Here is a 22,500-nt window from a genome sequence, read left to right as displayed (position 1 = left end):
GTTTGTTTGTTGCTGTTGTTGTTTTGGTTTGGTTCGTTTTTGTTTTTGTTTGTTTTTGTTTTTGTTTTGTTTTCTTGTTTGTTTGTTTTGTTTTGTTTTGTTTTTGTTTGTTTGTTTATTAATTTTTGTTTTTTAATTAGTGAGGGTTTTTTGATCTGGCGACAATCGTGAAACATTACCAGATTCTTGTCAGACCTCCTCAGACCTCGTCAGATAAACCAATGATTCATTATAACCGACTTTTCTTCAATTCTAAATGGTTGTGTTTATGTAAAATATGGTCCATTGTATCAAAGCGGTAATATCAACATATGGATGCTAAATATTGAATTCGTAGTCATAAACATAAATAACTAAAATGAATATAATAGTTTCACAAAAGAACATAATACCTAACGCGAAACGTTTCGAGCTCAAAATCCTTCTTCAGCCAATAACCAAAAAAAAAACAATAAAAACATAGATACCCTACGTAAAAACCAAAGAGACGTCAGAGAAATAAGAGGCACGTCCAATAAACACGTGCACGGTATTAAAGATAAAATGAAGTTCACGTCACTCGGGTCTTAGTTATTGGTTTTTTTTGCCATCCGCGTTTATGAGTTATTCTCACTAAACTGTATTAACCAGATGAAAAACGTTCATGGTTACACATAGTTTTGTGTATTGGTCCGTTATACCTCCGGATGGCAATGTTGTGAGCTTCTTAGCCAAGTGCATACTATCTATATGCCGTCTATCTGGTTTATAAGAACTGTTTGTCTTTATTATTATTATTTTTTAATTGACTGAAGAAGAGTTTTGAACCCGAAACGTTCCGTGTTTTGGTATTTTGTTCTTTCATTTTTGAAGCTGTTATATCCATTTTTGTTTGTTTTCTTTTTTACTTTTTACAATGAAGAGCTTCTGGCAGCTTGGCATCACTTTGACTTGTCAAAAAAAGACAAACACATTGCTTAGGTTTAAGGAGGATGGACAGAGTTTCTTAACAAATTAACTGCCGTACTTTAGAAAAACAAGTAGGCTATTTAAAATTTGACCAGAATACTCGTCCTTCAAATATCGATTAATTTGAACGACCCTTATCTTGGCAAAAACTCTCAAACGTGAGACCTACGAGGGTTTTAGCCAAGATATTGGTCATTTAAATCGGTAGATATTTTTGAAGAACGAGTTTTCTGGCCAAATGTTTAAATACGAGTTTTTCTAAAGTACGGCAGTTAACTGGTTAAGATAAAAAATCAACAAAAACAAACAAATATAAAACAAAAAACAACCAAACCAAAACAGCAGCAAACAAAAAGAATATCCAACAAACTAGTCCCATAAATTGGGTTTATTACCACTAAAATTACTAAAGTGAAGTTTGTCAAGCTAAATCTGACATAGAATAATTCAATAATTGACAAATCTACAGAAAGTGTCTTTTCAGAGAACGGCAGTTCACTGATTACATTGACAAAAACTACCATCTCACATTTCTTGTCATTTGGACGTTAAAGTTACTTTTCGGCACCTGCTTTAACCCGATATAAGACCAGCTGGTGAGCGGTGGGTCCTAAACGCTTTTGTGCGGCTATGTGGTCTAGTGGTGGGACACTCGCTTTCAGATCGAAAGGTCCTGGGTTCGAGCCTCGCTCGGAGCATAGTTAAGTCCTTGGAGAAATCTCTTTACGCACATTCTCTCACCGTACTCAGGTGTAAAATGAGTAACTGGCCGTTAACAGCGTTGTCTCTATCCGAAAAAAATTATAATATCGCCTAACAGGCGTCATGTCCTGTCTTACATGTTTAGTGTTGCTGTTGGCCAGGGATCCCCTGTAAAGCGCTTTGAGCAGGTTAAGTGGTTATATATTGCGCTATATAAAAACTAAATTTAAAAATTTATTATTTTTACTTGAAAATATAGATGCTGTGCGTTTTGCTTAAAAATTCAAAAACATCCGCTAGCCAGAGATAGAGTACCAACACACAAAACCATGAGTAAACGTAAACGTTAAATAGTCCGATTGATAGAGTTTTCTGAGATGTAATCATAAAAATAGCTGGCTAAAAACAATAACAAAGAACTGAGTGATGTCAATTTCATTTCTTCTATAATAATGGAATGTCTTTTATTTGTCTTAAATGATTTAATTGACGCGATTTGACGAGAGTTGTAATTAGACTCGAGGTGATAAAACTATAGATAGAATGCGCTTGGCCAAGGAGTTCACAACATTGCCATCCGGAAGTATAACGGACCAACACACAAACTCTGTGTAACCATGAACTTTTATAGTCTGGTTAATACAGTTTAGTGAGAACAACTCACAAACGCAGATGGCAAAAACAACAACAAAGGCCTGAGTGACATCATCTGCATACTATCTATAGATAGTTCGAAGATACGTCACTCAGGTCTTTGTTATTGTTTTTTGCCATCCGCGTTTATGAGTAATGCTCACTGAACTGTTTTAACCCGACTATAAACGTTCATGGATACACACAGTTTTGTGTGTTGGTCCGTTATACTTCCGGATGGCAATGTTATGAGCTTCTTAGCCAAGCGCATACTATCTTTTGTTCTTTTCATAATTCATATCCAATGTGTTATCTTTAAAACGGTTTGTTGTATTTCAGTGACATTTTGCATGACTATTACATATAGAGAGTATGGAGTTGACGTCACTCGGGTCTTTGTTATTATTTTTTGCCATCCGCGTTTATGAGTAATTCTCACTAAAGTGTATTAACCTGACTATAAACGACCATGGTTACACAAAGTTTTGTGTCTTTGTCCGTTATACTTCCGGATGGCAATGTTCTGAGCTTCTAACCCAAGCGCATTCTATAGATAGTTCGAAGATGACGTCACTCAAGCATTTGTTGTTATATTTTGCCATCCACGTTTGTGAGTTATTCTCACTGAACTGTATTAACCAGAGTATAAAAGTTCATGGTTACACATAGCTTTGTGTGTTCGTCCGTTATACTTCCGGATGGCAATGTTATGAGTTTCTTAACCAAGCGCATACTATCTATATTATATAGTCCGTTTTATAATTCATATCCAATGTATTCATCTTTAAAACGGTTTGTTGTATTGCAGTGACATTTTGCATGACTATTACAATGTCTATTACCCACGACCGAAAAACAATTTTCAGAATTTTATATCCATAACATAAAAGATTTCCTCTTAAAGGAACTGTAACAAGGATAAAAAATGTATGTTTACAGTATGGCAAGTTACAAAAGTTATAGATGTATCTATCTATCATGTCTTTTCTGTTTTTGTTTAGCTAGATATAGGCGTGTGTTTTCTCTCCTTATTTTCTACGATAATGCTTCGATAATTTTCCGGATATTCAACCAGTGTCTCGTTTTTACGTGCCATTTCCCCCACAAAACGGGAAAATGGGTTGAATGACAATTTATAGAGAGTGTTTGGTTGGAGAGGAGTCCACATTCCTGTCTTGCAAACTGTCTTCATTCTAATTTATTTTATTATTGTTATTTTGTAAAGACCGTTGAGCACGTACAGTGGATATTGCTCTTTCTAAATGCTTATTTTAATTGTCAGCTATCTTGAATATGACGATATGACCAGTAATTTTTATTAGCTTAGTCCTTCAGTGTCATTACCCCCAAGGAGCCGGAGTTTATCCCGGTTCCTACAGCGTGAAACGGACAATAGCAATTGCTTGATACCCTCTGGATAGGACGCTAGCCTATGGCAAAGTACTTTCCGTCAGATCTAAAAGACCCAGCTACCCAATCACTACATGCTGGATAGTGTGGAGGTGGGAGGAGCGGAAGAGAAAATAAATCTAGACTTCATCCGGGATCGATCTAAGTCTTATTGCTCGTGAAGCAAGTGCTCTACTGTTACGGGTGTTTATAAAGAAGGGCTCAATACAACCGCTTTGTCCTAAGACAATAGACAAAAGCGGCGCGTAACATAAAATAGAACGAAGGATCCACAGATAGAAGTCTCCTGGCTCACATCATTAGATTAGGAGAAGAAGAGAAATAAAGATAGATAGGAAGAGAAACACCTGGATGGCACAACTTCCGAGTGAGTACATCCATCTAGGAATACGTGAGTATGTGACAAGACGAACATGCCATTGAATTAAACATAAGTAATAACACAAGTGTCTGCTGGCGGATGTTCAAATTATATTAGCCGCACGCATAGCATCAATAATTTATTTCCAGTCAACTTTAATTCCATAGCTACCTTTGGTGCATGTCAAACAGACAAATTATAGGTCAGTCCCACCGTGAGTATGTATCACAATATTTTGAGACATTGATTGATGAAGGAAAATTGCATCGCTGCCGACGCTATGCATTTTTCAATCACCTGTGTTAAAATTGTTAGTGATGCACAGGTGGTGAGGCTGATTGCTTCAGATGATAAGCAAGTATAGATAGAATGAAGTTGATGTTAATCGAGTCCGTATTATTGTTTTTTTTTTTTTTGCCATCCGCGTTTATGAGTAATTTTCACAAAACTGTATTAACCAAACTATAAACGTTCATGGTTACGCCTAGATTTGTGTGTTGGTTCGTTATACTTCTTAGCCAAGCGCATACTATCTATAGATAGTATGCGCTTGGCTAAGAAGCTCATAACATTGCCATCCGCAAGTATAACGGACCAACACACAAAACTGTGTGTATCCATGAACGTTTATAGTCAGGTTAATACAGTTCAGTGAGCATTACTCATAAACGCGGATGGCAAAAAACAATAACAAAGACATGAGTGACGTCATCTTCGAATTATCTATACTTAAGTTGACTTTTGGTCGTCGATTCATGGTTATCGGTCAATGACCGTGGCAAACAAATATTGTATTGTTCTGGGTTGTTGTTGTTTTTTAAAACATAGAATAAATGTAGAACCATTGAAATGTTCCTTTGACTAGTTTTTTTTTTTAATGCGATAACTGACGTAATTTTCAAAGTTGTAAGCAATGTGTTGTGATTGAATAACCCGGGTATCGTACTATAAGATGATGGTAAAAAATGCATCCATGTTGGTAGCTTGCAAGTCATAGGAACAAGAGGTCACGGAGGAACCATTAATTGTCCTCAGTATTGGGATGCATCTAATTTTGATTATTGATGTTAAATATTTTGTCGGTGAATTTTCCTGGCACTCGTGTAGTTTAAACACACTTTGATTTCTTTGATTATGGATGTACGATATCAATAAAGACGTGGGGGCATAAAAAAAAATATTGAGCTTTTATATAGCGCAATATCCACTTAACGTGCTCAAAGCGCTTTACAAGGGGTCCCTGGTCAACAGCAACATTTAACATGTAGGACGAGACATGACGCCTGTTAGGCGATATTACAATTTTTCGGACAAAGACAACGCTGTTAACGGCCAGGTACTCATTTTACACCCGAGTACGGTGAGAGAATATGAATAAAGAGTCTTTTCCAAGGACTCAACTATGCGTCGAGCGAGGCTCGAACCCAGGACCTTCCGATCCGAAAGCGAGTGTCATACCACTAGACCACATAGCCGCACCCCTTCACCTTTAACCCTAACTTACTTAGATTCTGTCTCAACAGTCCATATTCAGCAAGCAATGGCAGTGATTACAAAACTACAGAGGTGTTACACATCAGTATGCGTTAAACTAAATTTATTAGTTATATCCTCCAGATCAATCAAACTGACACACAAAACTATGGGTAACTTAAACGTTTAGTCTGAATGAGACAATCTAGTGAGAACGTATTACCTAACTATCGGTCTAAAACAATAACAAACAAAAAAATAACAATGAGACGTCAATTTCATTCCTTCTGATGGTTTTTGTTTGTCCAATGTTTGTCCAAGCGGGATTTACCAGAGTGATTGGTCAAAAACATCCGCCGGTTAATATCACTTGCTGTTTTCCATCTAGCCGACGTATACTTATTTGCAGGTCTGATAACCCAAATGGTTATGGGCTCATTGTTGCAATGGAACTTCTCTCAAACCAACGCAAAATATTGTTCATTTCAACAATGTTAAAACCATTATATCGTTCGATATCAGATCTGCAAATGTGTGCACGTCGCATCTAACCCAAATTCGAATGTTATTTATCTCTTGTTTAAAAGGAAAGACATGTATGTGATGGTCTAATAAAAGTTATGAGAAAAGTTAATGCTGACTGTTTTGGAGTCTATGAGCAAAAAATATATATAAATTGAAAAAATATTTTCTTTTCACTAACTACGGCCTTCTACTGAAATATTTGTAACTTTTATCCCTTATCAAGATATTTTGAAAATTCAAATTGCATTTTACTCAAAGACGGGCTGCTCTAAACCGACGTATACTCGTGCTTATTTGCACGTCTGATAACATAAATTGTTATGGTCTCTTTGTTTTTATGGAAATCCTCTCAAACCAACTCAGGATATAGTGTTTATTACAACCCTGTTGAATTAATCCTATAATTATGTTTGGCTATGAGACCTGCAAACATATTATGCAACTACTATCTCTGTACAAAAGTGCACACAAGTCGATCATCCGAACGCAGTTATGACTTGATGTAACGGACAGCATGTTGCGTTGGTTTGAGATTGTTTCCATTATAACAATGAGTTCGGTTTATCAGTTTAACTCCCTCAATACCACCCATAGGAAAGTCGTCACATTCTTTACGATGCAGCAAGATTTTTCTCATTCTAATTTTCTTTGAACATCATAATATTTGAACAAACGTATTTGCTACAGTTTAAGTATATTAACACTGTGTTGAGGAGCTCGTTTAGCAAAAACATTATGTATAGTTATGTATAGCAAAAACTAACAGATTTTGTGTTTGAGTGAAATAAATCTATTTTTGTATAGGTTGGGTGTGAAGTTTTGGAGACAATCCGGAAAATGGCCGGTATGGAGAGAGTTGAAAAATTGCATGCTTTGTACATTTGAATTAATTTCAGAGATAAAATTTTGAACCTGTGACTGGTTTAGTATACAAGAGCGAGGAGTTAGTTAATATAGCATTCAAACGGTTCATCAATGGAGCACGCCAATCCTCCGTACAGCCAATGAGACCAATTGACGCTATAGAAACCGGGCTAGACTTCGGGTCAGTGTAAATAAATCGAGCTTTTATTGAGTTTTATATAGCGCAATATCCATTTAACGTGCTCAAAGCGCTTTGCAAGGGGTCCCTGACCAACAGCAACATTTAACATGTAGAACGAGACATGACTCCTGTCAGGCGATATTACAATTTTTTTCCGACACAGACAATGCCGTTAAGGGACAGGTACTCATTTTACACATGAGTGCGGTGAAAGAATGTAAGTAAAGACCCTTTTCCAAGGACTCAACTATGCGCCGAGCGAGGCTCGAACCCAGGACCTTCCGATCCGAAAGCGAGTGTCATACCACAAGACCACACAGCCGCACAATAAATAAAAAGACAACTTTTTATTTTTCGATGAAACAATCGATTTCTTTATACCTTATCTCGCGTTTTATGCCGATCCACACTCGCGATTTCTTAAATCTGATTTTTCGTGGCGTGATCCTGCTAGAATAAATTCTCTTTGATAGATTTTTTTTTTTCGATTTCGTGGTCTTGAAGTGTGACACTTGCCTTTGGACATGTGGGTCCCTGGTTCGAGTCTCGCTGTGCGCGGCGTAAAGTTGGGTCCCCAGAAAAGGCTATGTGGTGTTATGGTATGACACTCGCTTTCGGATCGGTAGGTCCTGGGTTCGAGCCTCGCTCGGCGCATAGTTGAATCCTTGGAAAAGGCTCTTTACTCACATTCTCTCATCGTACTCAGGTGTAAAATGAGTATCTGACCGTTAACAGCGTTATCTCTGTCCGATAAAAAAAATGTAATATCGCCTAGCAGGCGTAATGTCCCGTCCTACATGTTAAATGTTGCTGTTGGGTAATTGTTTTACCGTACTCAGATGTAAATTTAGTACTTGGCGAGTAACAGCATCGTTTCTGTGTCTAAATATTTAACGGTAATAGTGTGATATCTTGTCCTGCTGGTTAAGTGTTGATGTTGGCGTTGGAGCCCCTGTGAAGTGCTTTAAGCGTATATTGTGAATAATCCACTAACATATTTTTTTAAAAAGAAAAAAGCTCAAAGCTCAATACATATGGACATGTCTCATGAGAGAGAGAGGGAGAGAGAGAGAGAGAGAGAGAGAGAGAGAGAGAGAGAGAGAGAGAGAGACATGTGAACCACGATGAATTCCTTTATTTCAGTTTCTGTAATGTTCTACCAATTAGATAAGACGCTGCTCTATCGGAAACTACTTTCCGCTATATCAAACAGACCCAGTTACCCAAATACTAATTGCTGTCCAAATGGACCGGATAATGCCTTAAGATGACACGGTTGTAATCATCTTAGTTGAGCAATATTTGAAGTAAACGTTTTCTGTCCCAAATTAACCCTCTCCTTACTAACTATAGGAAAATCGTCACATTCGTTACGATACAACCAACATTTTTCTTATTCAAATTTCTCTTGTACATAATAAAATTTAAAGAGAATGAACAGTGTGTTGTAGAGCATGTCTTGCAAAAGAAATTATTTATCGCAAGAACTTACTGATATTGTGTTTGAGTGATTAAAAAAAATATATATATATTTGTGTTTGTTGTGTGTTTTAGGGAAAATCCTGAAAATGGCTGGTAAGGAGAGAGTTTTAAAAAAAGGGAAATGTGTTTTGTCAAATTATGACAAAGCAGAATCTGATGGTTTTACACAACTTCTATTATGACGATTAGTCCACTCCGGGTGCACATATTAACAGGTCTGATAATCAAATACATTTTATGGGCTTGATTTAACATTGTTGTAATGGACAATACTTTGCGTTTGTTTGAAACGAGTAATGAATCCATCCATAATAATTTGGATTATCAGACCTGCAAATAAAGTCACGTCGGATCCACCTATTTAGCAAAATCTGATCGGCATTCATTTGGCCATCTAAAAATTTCCTTCAAGTCGCTATACCTTACATACAGTATAGCGAGTGTCACTCTATAATGGTGCGCTATGTTGCAATTTTCGTCAAAAAATGAAGGGTGTTTTTATTTATTGTTATTTATTTGTGTGTGTATGTGTGTGTGTGTGTGTGTGTGTGTGTGTGTGTGTGTGTGTGCGTGGCTACGTGGTCTTGTGGTTTGACACTCGCCTTTGGATAGGAAGGTCCTGATTCGAGTCCCGCTCTGAGCGGCGCATAGTTGAGACGTTGGAAAAGGATCATTACTCACATTCTCTCTCCAAACTCAGGTATAAAATTAGTACCTGGCCTCTAACGGCGTTGTAAATGTCTGGAAAAAAAATTGTAATATTGCCAAACAGACTTCATGTGTCGTCCTACATGTTAAGCGTTGCTGTTGGCCACGAACCCCTTGTAAAGTAAAGAGCTTTGAGCACGTTTAGTGGATATTGCGCTATATTATTGCTCAAGCTATTTATTGTTTTGTTTTTCTTTTGTTTGTTTTTTATTTTCTATTTTGTTTCACCCAATCTGGAGTTAGCTTATCTTTCGGTAAATTGATATAAAGATAATAGTAATGACACAAGGATGGACGTTGATAGCGGCTGTAGTCTGGATGAAGTGAACCCTTGTCCTGCTCTCCACGAATCTCCTGCTGATAACATTAATTTTCTTCCAAAAAAATTCATCTGGTGTCGTGATAAAAATAAAAGATGATATTATCTAACAAAATTTTCGATTTTTAATAATTTCTTTTTCTTTTTGGCTATAGATAGACATTTATATATTTCGCACAGAAATAACGTGGGATTCCCTAAAGGTCAACAGGATTCAATAGTCTGATGTCACGTCCACCCAGCAACCAGCAGCTTTGTTCTAAACAAAGAAAATCAGTACTTTTTATTCTTCATGCTGGCTAGAACTTTTTCACATGTCATGGGATCAGAATGTACAAAAGTCAAAACATGATCAGATTTATAATGATTATCTCCTCTGGATACACTTTTATGCTCGTCGGAGAATTATTTCATAAGGGCGTCCGTCATTGTTCCGATAGTTTAGAACCAGTTACGAAGTCAGTATGAGTCATTACGAGGGAAGTGACGTCACGACTGTTGAAGCCTATTAGTGTGAAGAAAGTTCAACTGACAAGCCGAGGGACATGGTTTGATTCTGGATTGAATTGATTACAAAATTTGTTTTAACCCTCTCCTTACCAACCATAGAAAAATACACTCATTCGTTACAATGCAGCCAACAATATTATCATTCTGATTTCCTTTGTACATCACAAAATTTAAAGAAAATTTATTTGGTATAACTATAAAAACCTGGCACTGTGTTGGGTACAGAGCTCATTTTGCTGAACAACATTATGTATAGAATGTATTTGTTGCTTTTCAGCTTGCATATGAAAAATCTATTTTATGTTGAGTGGGTGTGAAGATTCGGGGAAATTCTGACAGTGGCTGGTATGTAGAGAGTTAAAAACAAACAACCGTTATCGTGCATGGATAGAAAATATCGTCACTAACTGTAAAAACTTCGATATTTTGGCTTGATTTTAACACATTCATATATCTACCAATGGATTAAAATAACCAGACCATCTTGTCAACAACTTTTAAACCTGAGTCTTCTCAGATTTGAATTATTTTATAAGTGTGTGTCATTTTAATTGATCGACATATTATTGAGTCAGATTTTTCTGGGCCAAATGTAACTGTGCGTTCTATCAAAGTACAAATATGTAGGGTTTGTTATGCTGCCAAAATGACAAAATGATTTTTGCTCGAAGAGGGGGGATGATTTGCTTTGTCTTTAATTATATCAAGGGGCCCCGATTGCTCATTTTGGTGGAGCACTCGCTTCACAAGCAAAGGGACCGAAATCGGTTCTGGGTGTATTCAAGATTGTATATCTTACCCCAATCCTGTCCACCCAGCAGCGACTGGGTAACTGGGTCTGTTAGATCTTGTGGAAAGTACTTTGCGGTGGACGAAAGTTTTATCCTATGAATAGCAAACAATTGCTATTGTTCGTTTTACTCTATAGAAATCGGGATTAAATCCGGCTCTATTGGCCTATGGCTCTGAATGATACTATTACTACTACTACTACTACTACTACTACTAGTACTACTACTACTACTACTACTACTACTACTACTACTACTACTACTACTACTACTACAACTACTACAACTACTACTACTACTACTACTACTACTACTACTACTACTACTACTACAACTTCTACTACTACAACAACTACCACTACTACTACTACTACTACTACTACTACTACTACTACTACTACTACTATTTCTACTACTACTACTACTACTACTACTACTACTACTACTACTACTACTACTACTACTACTACTACTACTACAACCACTACTACCACTACTACTACTACTACTACTACTACAACTACTATTTCTACTACTACTACTACTACTACTACTACTACTACTACTACTACTACTACTACTACTACTACCACTACTACTACTACTACTACTACTACTACTACTACTATATTCTTGTCAACCATTTTAAACCCGAGACTTCCCAGCTATAGATTATTTGATATATTATCATTTAGTATATCTTTTCTGGCCAACCTGAAATATGCGTTTTGTCAGAGTACACATCTGTTTAGTTACGAGGCAATGACCATACTTATTTGCCCCACATTATAAGATTGTAATATATTGTTATATTATTATCAATAATCACTGAATGTGCCATCATGAATCCCCATTCTAATCTTTATCTCTATGTCTTATTCAATGTTGTTGTTTTTTTTTCAGTCTTATCTCTATCCTCGTCTGTCCCTATCTAGTCTATTTCTTTCCATTACCCTACTTAGTTTTAATTATTTACTCAAAAGGAAGCTGATAGCCATTGCAGGCTATGAGGGAAACATTAGCTTTGTTGTAAGCTTCAGAAACTGCATCTTTCAGAAATTATTGATAATATCCGGAATTGAAAACCAATCTACCGATTCTCAATTGGAATTGATTCATTTGTATTCGCATAACTGCATATACGAGGGCTCTTTCATAATTAACCGAAAAATGCCTGTAAAATCCGCGTTTTTTATGCTATCAACAAAATTCTTGCACGTGTTCATACCTTGACTCGTCCTTCATTTCTCTATGTAACAGCCAAGTCTGTCGACACACTTCTGCCAACGCCGCACCATGGAATAGATACCCTGTCGGAAGAAATTTCCGTCAAGGTTTTGTAGCCATTTCCGCACATGGTCAACAAGCTCTTCATCGACATCAAAGCGCTTTCCTGCCAGCTCACGTTTCAGTGGCCCAAAGAGGTGATAATCAGATGGTGTGAGGTCTGGACTGTGTGGTGGGTGTGGCAAAATCTCCCATCCATATTTGTCTAGCCAACCTTGCGTCACTCGTGCTGTGTGGGGTGTAGTGTTGTCGTGTTGCAAAATGACCCCATTGGTCAACTGCCCTGGGCGCTTTCTGCGAATGGCCTCCCTAAGCTTGTCAAGAGTTTGGCAGTACCTTGCAGCATTGATTGTTTCTCCAGGTTGTAAGGTTTCAAACAGAATAACACCACGACTGTCCCAGAAAACAGTTCCCATTATTTTCTTTGCTGACTACACGACTTTGAATTTCTTCGCGACAGGTGAGGATGGATGTTTCCATGTCATCGAATCTTGCTTTGTTTCTGGGGTGCAATGGTGCAACCAAGTCTCATCACCGGTGACTATGCTGTCAAGAAAAGTCACATAGTACCCTAGAAAGTCTCCGCCGGCATTGGCAGTATGCCCGTGAACCCTGCGTGAGCTCTTGCTTCTTCTCAAAAGTTCCCTGCAGATGTCCAATCTTTGTTCTTTATGATTGTCTGTCAATTGCTTAGGAACCCATCTTGCGCTGACTTTTCTGTAGCCAAGTTCATCAAATACAATTCTATGGGCAGAAGTTTCCGAAATTTCAAGACTGCTTGCGATTTCATGAAGTTTCAACCTCCTGTCTTGACAAATAAGCTCATCAACTCGCTTCACCTTGTCTTCTGACGTCGCAGTTATCGAATGCCCTCTCCCTTCCCTGTCTGTCAAGTCGGAATGGCTGGCTTCAAACAAATTACACCAGTGATAGACTTGTGTACGGCTTATAACATGCTCACCATATACACTCTGAAGTTCTTTATGAATTTCGGTAGGATTCAGACTTTTGGCGTTCAAAAAACGTATGACAGCTCTGATTTCCTCCTTTGACCAAGTTTCAAGGTGGGCCGCCATCTTTAAAATCGTCTAGAAATTCACTGTGCAAAATGATGCACTTCATAATTTCTGGGAATATCCGTAAGGAAATAAGGAATATTATGTCGTTTACAGAATTAAAAAAATCTCCACTGGTTGCTGAGCAATGGGCATTTTTCGGTTATTTCTGAAAGAGCCCTCGTAGTTATGCACTCTAGAATAAAACGAAATTGAACACGATTTAGACCTAACAGTCGTAAGGGCAGTTCTATAGAGTCATTAATGATCAATGAAGCTGCAGGTTATCTTGTCCTTTGCAGCATTAAATGGACATCAATCATTGATTGCTACTTTTTCTGAAGATAAGAGACTAGTCTTTCTACAAGACCTAACAAACTTAGCTACCAAATAGTTAAAAGGGGGGAAATGACATTAAAGAAAATTTTAAAAATAAAATTCCCTTGATTAAACCCAGAGTGGAATTTGTCTTTATGGTTTATTCGAAAGGAGGACTGGAGTAACCAGGGCCTCAGCCGCAGTGCAGCAATGTGAATAGGGGGGGGGGGGAACTAACTCAAGGGTACACAGCGCGGTGGGTACTCGAAATTGATGAGAAAAATAGGGTATGGAGAAGTGCCAGATGAAAACAGAGAGTAACAAGTCATTATAGTTTCTATAATAATATACTCCACATATCGAGGGAATTATTGAAATATCGTTTTAAAGATAATATCGGTTTACCATTTATATAATGCCTCAATTTAACCCTAAATGATTCAGTTCTCATGCACTTTAACATTTACCAATATGTTCCAATAATATAATATTATGTGTATTTTACGTTTGTTTCTCTGAAGAAAAAATGCAAAGGACCAATACAAAAAAGGCAATTGGAATTATCTATAAACCCTTTCCATTTGCTCGAGGTCATTGGTCAAATTAACCAGTAGATTTTTGACAGATCAAAAGATGGAATTTGTGATACACATGGGGGAGATCGAGGAGGGAGAGAGATAGAGATAGATAGATAGATAGATAGATAGATAGATAGATAGATAGAGAGAGAGAGAGAGAGAGAGAGAGAGAGAGAGAGAGAGAGAGAGAGAGAGAATTAGAATGAAATTGACGTCACTCAGGTCATTGCTATTTTTTTTTAACCAGCCATTTTTATGAGTAGTTCTCACAAAATTTGGGGTCCCGATAGCTCACACGCAAGGGGATCAAGATCGATCCCGATGCAGTCGGGATTTTTTTCTGACTCCCCTGTCTAACCAGCAGTGAATGGGTGAATAAAGAAAACATTGATGTCATCAAACATCATCAAACATTGATGGGTTTTTTTTATTAATCTTAACAACGCGACTACCACATTATCTCATTCATTCATCCTGTTTTGTTGATAAAGGGGAAACCCGAAACGTCCATTTTATCTGTTTTCGTTATCAAATTGAAGCTTACATTCAATTTCACATTGTTATTTACTTTACGTACATGACGACTTAGAGTTCATTTCTCACACACAACACAACACCAAATTGAGGCGGTGGGTCAAAGATTCATATCACTGCTCTCTTGGTGAAAACGACAGTATTTGATGCGGACTGCAGTCAAACTAACCCCATCCCCTTTCATGGAGTATTAAGAACTAGTTTTTTTCCCCCTTTCAATTTTATGATGTTATTGTTTCTAATTGTATTTTTTTTAATGTATTTTTCTTTTTTTCTTATCTTTCTTTTGTCATTGTTTTTTGGGGGGTTTTGGGGTTTGTTTTTTTTTTTTTTGGCCGGGGGGGGGGGGGGGTTGTTGTTTTTTTGTTTTTTTTGTCTGTTTCTTTGTTTGTTTTGGGACAGGCTGTATGGGTATTTTTCACATTATGCATTTAAAAAAATAGATTGCTGGGTTTTCCTTATATTTTGTTATATTATTGTTTCTAATACTAATTAAAAACAGTATTTTCTTTTCTTTTCTTTTTTCTATTTTTCTGTTGTTTTGATTCATTTTCATTCTGTTTCGTGGGCATTTCTCATATTATGCATTTTTAAAACGCCCTCATTGCATCATTGCGTTAAGATAAATATCACGTATTCCTAATGTTATTTACATAATAATACAGATTAATATTGAATAAGAATTGCTATCTTTACTGATATCAGAGGAGATTGATGCATCAATGAAACGTTTTTGGATGAAACGTTGAGATTGTAACATGAATGCAATGTTTGAAGCACTGGTTTGGTGCAGCCTTTGATGTATCTTATTTGGTGAATTATTAATTTGACACTGCGCATAAGGAAAAATAACGGACATGGGTGAAGGACGTGGGAAGGTGTTCATGTCATATAGATAGTTCGACGATGACGTCACTCTGGTCTTTGCTATTGTTTTTTGCCATCCGCGTTTATGAGTAATGCTCACTGAACTGTATTAACCCGACTATAGACGTTCATGGATACACACAGTTTTGTGTGTTGGTCCGTTATACTTCCGGATGGCAATGTTATGAGCTTCTTAGCCAAGCGCATTCTATCTAGAAGTTCAAACTGTAGCCATCGTTAAGTTATAGCCTGACACTTAGCGTGGCCTTCGTAAAGTTATGGCCTGACACCATAGCCATCGTTATATTATAGCCTGATACTGAAATCCAAAAGGACTGGCAGTTTGACGTCTTTATTTGGTTTTTGCACCGCCTAGTGAGTTGTCGTTAGTAGAGCTCATGGAAACAAGTTATTTCATTGGTTGAACTATTGAATACAACTCACGATTTGTTTTCTTTTGTGGCAAAAGACTGGCATTTTGACGTCATTTTTTGGTCAGTATTGGGCCATAACTTTACGAAGGCCACGCTGACACTGACCAAAAAATGACGTCAAAATGCCAGTCTTCTGCCACAAAAGAAAACAAATCGTGAATTGTATTCAATAGTTCAACCAATGAAATAACGTGTGTCCATGAGCTCTACTAGCTACAACTCACTATGCGGAGCAAAAACCAAATAATGACGTCAAACTGCCAGTCCTTTTGGATTTCAGTGTCACGCTATAACATAACGATGGCTACGCACTGAAACCCAAAAGGACTGGTCTTTTTCCAAAAACTGATTTTAAGGTTAAATGACAAGGACAATGTGAGATTTTAGTTTTTACCACGTAATAAAACTGTCTTTGGAATCCTAATGTGAGATTTTTGTTTTTACCACGTAATGAAATTATATTTAAATCCGAATGTGAGGTTTTTATTTTTCTCACGTAATGAAACTATCTTCGGAATCCTAATGTGAGAATTTTTACCACGGAATGATACTATTCTTGAATTCCTAACGTGAGATTCTAATTTTTACAACAGATTAGAATAATATCTATAATCCTAATATGATATTTTAGTTTTTTATCACGTAATAAAATTATATTTGGAATCCTAATAAAACATTTTAGTTTTTACTCCATAATGAAATTATGTTTAGAAACTTAAATGTAATTTTAGTATTTACCACGTAATGAAATTATATTTAGTATCCTAATGTGAGATTTTAGTTTTTTTACCACGTAAAGAAACTATATTTAGAATCCGAATGTGAGAAATTTAGTTTTTACCACGCAATAAAATTATATTTATAATCATAATGTGAAATTTTAGTTGTTTTGCTGTATTTTGCCACATAATGAAATTATATTTAGAATCGTTATGGAAGATTTTAGTTTGTTTGTTTGTTTGTTTTTGCCACGTAATGAAATAATATTTCGTATCTTAAATACAAGTTGTAAAATTAGTCCAAGTTTCATACAGTTGACTATAAATTTAAAAGTTATATCTAAGTTTGTTATTTATTTTAAAAATATAATAATGCCCTTCTGTGCGGCATCTTTGAATGTTGTCGCCTAGGCATTCCATAGATTATCAATCAAACATCGTTTTATGTCGAAAGGAATCATCCGTCGCCCACATTTTCCAAACTTAGCAAATTAGGGGGTTAGCTGTCTTGACCAAGGAAAAAACGAAAGTGCCTGAAGCGGGGCTCGAACTCAGGACCTCCCGGGACAATATGTAATGCCTAACCACCCGACCACCTCCACCCCCCCTCTCTATCTATCTATCTATCTATCTATCTCTCTCTCTCTCTCTCTCTCTTTTCTCTCTCTCTCTCTCTCTCTCTCTCTCTCTCTCTCTCTCTCTCTTTAAAACTCGTAAAATACAGTTCTGTAGATGTGGGAACAAATTGCACAATTATCAGTATGCCATTGGTATTAGCAAGATATAGATATCTATGTGAGGCCGACATGCCTTCCGCTTATCTCATTCCCATAGGGCCCTATAACTAAAGCGCCAAACGTACAATAGCGATTGTTTGCCACCCTTTGGATAAGACGTTAGTCTATAGCAAAGTCCTCTCAAACAGTCTCAGCTACCCAACCACTGATGGGTTGACAGGGGCTCAATATTAATAACCAGTTATTGATATCGGCTCCTTTGGGAGAAAACTGAGTGCTCTATCTTAGTATCTCTCAGGACTCCATTTTCATACATATTTTGAAAGGACGCTATGTGAGAAATCAAAGTTTTAACTCATTAATGGGTAGATAGATACTATTGCGCCCTATATAGGGCCTAAAATGTTGTTAAGAATTACTCGAGATTTCAAGATTAAATTTTGATGAATTTCTGAAAATAATAACTTTGATTATTGTTTATTTAACACCATGTATTGGTCGCTTCAAGGTGCAAAATATCACTATTGTTATTGATATGTTTGATTTTGTATTATGTAAGACCTCAATGTGCTTTTAAGACTGCCGATTACATTATATATGTCAATGCTGCCAACTATTGCATGATGTAAAGTTTCAATATTGCAAATTGTATTATGTGAAATGTCAATGTGCTTTTGATTGTATTTATAGCAAGCTTTGAATTGGCAATGTGTTTTCGATATTCCCAACTGAATTGTGCAAAGTTTGAATATGCTTTCAATATATTGTCTTTTGCCTTTGTGTAGATTTTTCTTTTCTTTTTCAATACGCCTCCACTAAATGTTATGGCGTAACAAATGGCAGATTTAAAGAAGAGTAATATTATATTAGTTTACACTGATTTTTTAAATGAAGTTCCAAATGGTTTCTTTAATTAAAACATCTTGATACAAATGGTTTGTTTAGTTAAAACATCTTGATACATACCAGCCTTAAAGATTTTAATGTTTGGGAATCGGCTAAATTTTAAACTTCTTCACTACGATAATTCGTGTCATTTGGGGGTAATAGAGTGAATGAAAAAAAAAAAAAAAAGAGAGAGAGAGAGAGAGAGAGAGAGAGGAGAGAGGAGAGAGAGAGAGGGAGAGGGAGAGAGATAGATAGATAGATAATGAGAGAGAAAGAGAGAGCGTGAGAGTGAGAGAAAGAGAGAGAGAGAGAGAGAGAGAGAGAGAGAGAGAGAGAGAGAGGGTGAAAAAGAGGAATGTGAAAGAGATTCGGACCGTGTAAAATTGTATTCAAAGAGGAGTGAGTAGTTCGAGTGAGTAACTTAAAAACTGTGTATACATTAATTTGAAATCAGTCTTAATTTCAATGCATTAAAACATTATGTTCCCTGTTGTATTAAATTGTAAAGACGTCTGTGTGCATTGTGAAGTAAATTTCTTATGAGATCATATTATTATAAGATCCACACATTGCTATTAATGTTTATTGTATTTGGTCGAGCAATGTAAACCACTAAAGATTTTCCATTTTGTGGACAATAAAGATTTATTACTATGGTTAGTACTACTATTACTACTATTAACGACAATATCTAAATCTAACTAGTGAAAATACAATGCAATTAGAGAAACAAAAGATATTTTTGTGTCGACAGTTTAATCTTATTTTTACAAACCAAGCGATATTGAACGTGCTCTCAGTGATCAGGTGATTGTAGCCGAAGGCTATTTGTGATCCATGTTATCAAAACAGTATAAAACCTTGCTGAACTTGAAGCTGAAACCGGTGATAATGGCTGAATTTATATTTTTTTTAATGGAGAGATATAATAGAATAAAATCTATTCTTGTTATTATTATTATTATTATTATTATTATTATTATTATTATTATTATTATTATATTATTATTATTATTATTATTATTATTATTATTATTATTATTATTATTATTATTATTATTATTATTATTATTATTATTATTATTTTCATTAATACCATTGATATCATTATTGTTGTTGTTGTTGTTGTTATTATTATTATTATTATTATTATTATTATTATTATTATTATTATTATTATTATTATTATAATTATTATTATTACCATCATTCTTATGTAACTCACGCGAGTATGTGCAATGATTGCATCTATTTATTTCCGTTCGAATTGGACATATTCATTGATCGTGCTCGATTTCCAGTTTCTGCCAAATTGACAAATACATGTAGGGGGTCTAAATTGCTCCTTTGATAAAGTACTCGATCAACAAGCAAGAGAACCAATTTCGAATCAGAGTGGTGTCAGGATTTTGATCTGGTTTGCCGAACGAACCAGAAATAATGTGTCTTTAAGTCCATTACAAATGATGACGGAATTAGGTATGCACCAGCCGCCGCAGCGCAGCGCCGCAATTGAGTTAGGGCGACGTGATTTGATCAAATCTACTCAGTGCGGTTGACATGAATCGAACTTGGTGCCAACACGTTATTTCGGGGTACGAACCGGAGACCTTTCCATTGTGTCAGGTTGCTACGATTCTTGGATAGCTGTGTCTATTTGATCTGGCAGAGACCCTGGCGATATCCTATTATCCTATCCATAGGGTAGAAAGCAGTTGTTGTTCATATAATGCTACAGAACATAATTGAAGTCCTGCTCGATGGATCGTAATGCCTCAAGATGACTTCGTACTTACGTACTACGAAAAGAGTCGTATATTATCCTACTTATTGCTTTGAAATAATATGTGAAGCTTTCTTTATCTAGAGCAGTTCCATGGATTGAAATGATAAACGAGTTTCATAATGATCATTTATTACCTCAGCAATCTATATTATAGATGGAACGAAGGTGACATCAATCTGCTCTTTGTTATTGTTTTTAGACGGCCGTTTTAATAATTGGTTCTCACTAAAGTCTATCATTCAGACTATAATTATTTTGAGGTTACTCATAGTTTTGTGTCTTGGTACATTGTATTCCGGCTGGCGGATGTTGTGAGTATTTTACCTAAACGCACATCATCATGCCAATGGAACCATAATCCCATGTACGTACAAGTCGCCTTTTTCAAAACGTTTATTTTTAGCAGCACGTCTCTAATAGGGCAGAGAAGTAGTGACGTCAGACCTTCTACTCTTCCGATTCCAAAATTCTTTGTAATGTGTATGTAACCAGTCCTTCGGAGGACAAATAATGAATAAGTTATAGATTGAATCATAAGGCAGCAAAACTAATTTAGTACCTAGCAGGATATTCTTAGGATTACGGGACGTAAAAGAGCGATGATCTTTATTGAGATTTAGACTAGAAAATTAGATGCCATCACTCTGAAACCAGATCAATTGCACAAGGTATCATAGTATCCAGTCCTCCGGAAGAGTGGTTTTACACTTCCGTTGAGATTGGAACCAGTTTTATGACATCACACTTTTGTTCCCTATTGCCTGTTACTTTTCACGCCTGATTAGAGTGAGTAAATATAATATATTATCAATCACCAAATTTTACCAAATAAACGATACTGGCAAAAAGAAAAAAATATCACTCATTTTTAACCATGAACTGCCAAGACATGGCGAAACTTTCATGGTTGCGTGATAAGGAAATAAAGATGTAGATATCTACGGTTGTGTGCATTTTAGCTAAAAGGTAATGCCTAAAAAAACACTTGGCATTTTTTCATACGACTTATTTGGCATTTCCTGCTAAAATAATCTTGGCAACTCCAATGACGAGTAACTTGTTTTATTTTATCGTACAGCAGCAGCAGTGCTCTCTAAACACCAATCTGCTTTGACTGGACGATGGTAATAAAGAAAGAGATCGATACTAGAATAACTTCAGTTATAACGGAAACAGATTGATTTCGTCATTACTTCAAAGAACATTATTACCAGCAATGGCTAAATTCGGATTTGGCCCGTCAAAGCACAGCGTGTTTCCGGAGTATTTTAATTACAACACAAATCATCCGTTTCTTCTTAAATGATAATAATAACATGATCTATGTCAAAGACTATAAAGGTTGCAATTTGTTACAAAATCGGTTGTTTATGTTTGTTTTGCTTTGCTATTCTTTGGGTTCTTTGTATCTTTCTTTCATTAACAATTTTTTGAGGGGATGGGCGGGGGGGGGGGGGGGGGTTCTTATGGTCTGTTTTTGTCTTCTCTTTCTTCATCTAGAAACTTCACTATTGATTGATAGCTGATGATGTTTTGTCTCATTCAATCAAGTAATGTTTTGCATGCTCATTTTTCGGATGGGTGACAATGAGGGAAAAATTCCGACTCAAAGAACTATGATAATCCGGCTATAACCCCTCAACATGTGTAAATGTGCACCTACATTGCTAAACTTTTGGCAACATATTGTAAGAGCGTTCGTACAGAAAGGCAACCGCAGACCTCCTGATTTGGCTGATTTTTGGGATGATTTTTTTTTGTTCTTGCATTTTTCTTTCTGCTTTGTCTGACACTGTTTCATACAGCCTTTTCGGTTTTTTATCTTCGCAGTGACTGCTACTCAATTATTTATTACTTTGAGGAATTTACTTAAGCTTTGTCTAAAGTGACCCAGGTACCTATTCATTCATTGATGAACAAATAGATGACTAAATAATAATATATTCGTTCAACAGAGGTTGAAATTTCGTCAGTTCTTCTATAGTGCTACCTCATTTAACGAACACTTCTAGCACAAAACATTTGGATATTCCAATCCAGTTTCTTCTCTATTTACTTTCTCCCAATTCATTCGATACAACAATTAGACCTGCATAAATTTGCCACAAAAGCATCAAGAGAAAATTGAGTTGACAAGTAATGTTTTCATCCATTAGTTATTCAAAATATTCACTCTAAGGCCGATAATGGCATTTAATATCTAAAACCAAATGGCGTGTCTAAAAATAATATTTTGCTATTACTGAAAAGTGGTGATATATTGTGTCAAAGACTAAATTCGATGGCGTGCTTTGTGCTTTGAGTGATGTCATTAAGGATGTTATTTTGGAAAACTTTATTGGAGCGTTTAATATTGATTATTTTTAGTCAGCAATTATTTTGACGAAAAT

The 22,500-nt window shown here is 36.1% G+C and overlaps 1 protein-coding gene across 1 annotated transcript in view; it reads left to right on the top strand.

The window, feature by feature from the left end:
• The window catches only part of LOC144970978 (uncharacterized), a 47,688-nt gene that overhangs the window by 950 nt on the left and 24,238 nt on the right, over positions 1–22,500 (top strand). The gene's annotated exons all lie outside the window — the stretch shown is intronic.

Source organism: Berghia stephanieae, chromosome 4 (genome assembly GCF_034508935.2).
Source record: "Berghia stephanieae isolate SIO BIC M18660-M18661 chromosome 4, UCSD_Bste_1.3, whole genome shotgun sequence".
Taxonomy (NCBI): domain Eukaryota; kingdom Metazoa; phylum Mollusca; class Gastropoda; order Nudibranchia; family Aeolidiidae; genus Berghia; species Berghia stephanieae.
The sequence above is the reverse complement of the archived record's forward strand: the minus strand, read 5'-3'. Positions and strand labels throughout refer to the sequence as shown.